Genomic DNA, 1,000 nt, shown 5'->3' on the forward strand with positions numbered 1-1,000 from the left:
TACATAATAAAGATTTATTTAAAAAATGTAGCATATAAATATATGTCATTTTTTAAATTAATTTTAATTTTTTTTACAATTTTCTTATAATTAATTTTCATTTTTTAGTTTTCCTACAAATAAATTTTATTTTATTATCTTTAAAAATAATTTGGATATAATTTTCTAAATTTGCATAAAAATAAATTTAAATTTTATATTATTTATATTTTCTCCTTATGTTTAAAATGATGGAAGAACACTTTTAACGAAAGTGAAAGAAATATATTTTCCTTTCAAATATACTATGTAAATTAATTTCGTAATTCGACTTCGAAAAGGCAGTCGTCGTTGAGTTACTACCAACTCTTTAATATCCTAATAATCTTAGCATTTTTTAATTTCCTAGTAATTCAATTACTTAAGATAATCCTAATAATCCTAATAATCCTATTTTTGCTGGTTAAGCCAGTGGGAATCTGTGATCACCTATTGGACAGTGTGCCCTATCTCGCGTACCCTATTCGCGTGCCCTACCCGCATGCCCTAATCGCGTGTCCTACTCGCGTGTCCTATTTACGTGTCCTAATAGAATGCACCGGTAGCATTCTTCGTTATGTGCCATTGCACATAGAAATGCGCAAAAACATGTATTATTTGCGCCTTTTGACCACGATATTGGTCAACCATGATGCTTCCGTTGGGCCAGATGGACCTAATAAAATTCGGAATAATTTACTCGCGATTTTGCAATGTTGAAGGTAGCCGTCAAATATAAACAAAAAGCTAATATTTAATCGTTAGCTTAACATCGAGTCTTCATATTTTTATTCAATAATTTTTCTATTAAATATTAGAAGAATTAGTAATATTTGTGACATTAACCAAATTTGAAATAAAATTTCCCGAATTTATCAATGATTCTTTGGTATAAAAGCACAAACTCTTAAGTTTATAAATAATTTTAAAAGAAATATAATATAGAGAAATTAATATTTAAAAAATATATTAATTTAGAATT

This window comes from Formica exsecta, unplaced genomic scaffold, assembly GCF_003651465.1.
Source record: "Formica exsecta isolate Colony F162 unplaced genomic scaffold, ASM365146v1 scaffold258, whole genome shotgun sequence".
In the NCBI taxonomy this organism is placed as follows: domain Eukaryota; kingdom Metazoa; phylum Arthropoda; class Insecta; order Hymenoptera; family Formicidae; genus Formica; species Formica exsecta.